This window comes from Anabrus simplex, chromosome 2 (genome assembly GCF_040414725.1).
Source record: "Anabrus simplex isolate iqAnaSimp1 chromosome 2, ASM4041472v1, whole genome shotgun sequence".
In the NCBI taxonomy this organism is placed as follows: Eukaryota; Metazoa; Arthropoda; class Insecta; order Orthoptera; family Tettigoniidae; genus Anabrus; species Anabrus simplex.
In genome coordinates this window covers 1,159,162,361-1,159,163,047 of record NC_090266.1, presented here as the reverse complement: position 1 = coordinate 1,159,163,047, position 687 = coordinate 1,159,162,361, and the positions used below count along the sequence as shown (strand labels likewise).

Below are 687 nucleotides of genomic sequence, written 5' to 3'. Positions count from 1 at the left end.
CTTTCTCCTTTCCTCAAAAATGTTCAGAACACAGACGAGCGCCCAGTAGGACCACCGCAATCTGTATGAACCCCTGGTGTAATGGTAAGCATTTTGCACTACGAATCTAGCGAACCGATTTCAAATCTCGGGTTGTGGGGCCTAAAATATCACGTGAAGATATTACTAGTTTACTAATTGTAAGATGTCTTCTTCCATTGTCAAACATTATGGAGTCGTTGACGAGTGTCGAGTAAGGTGGGCTTATCTCGTCAGGTTCCATGGTGTAATGGTTAGCAGTCTGGACTCTGAATCCAGCGATCTGAGTTCGAATCTCGGTGGGACCTGCAATTTTAACTCCGAGGTATTTCTGGAATTATTTCCTTCCATTCTCAAACATTATGGGAACCCTGACGAACATCTATTAGGAACAACCCTGCTTGTTAGGCCTCGTGGTGTTAAAGTTAGCCCGTTGGACGCTGAATCGAGCGATGCAATTTCATACCTCGGTGGAACCAAGAAATTTAATTTCCACTTATTCAATATTCCCTAAGTCTCGGATGGCTTTCGTCTTTTCTCAAAAATTATCAGAACACAGACGAGCGTCTAGTAGGACCAGCATAATTCGTAAGGTCCTGTGGTGTGATCGTTAGCACTCTGGTCTTTGAATCCAGCGATCCCAGTTCCAATCTCGGTACGACCTGCTAT

At 44.3% G+C, this 687-nt stretch overlaps 1 non-coding gene across 1 annotated transcript; it reads left to right on the top strand.

Annotated features, from left to right (window-relative positions):
• Positions 1–254: 254 nt before the first annotated feature.
• On the top strand, positions 255–326 carry TRNAQ-CUG (transfer RNA glutamine (anticodon CUG)). Its single transcript has one exon. It is a non-coding gene; the product is annotated as a tRNA-Gln (tRNA).
• The last annotated feature ends 361 nt before the right edge of the window (positions 327–687 follow it).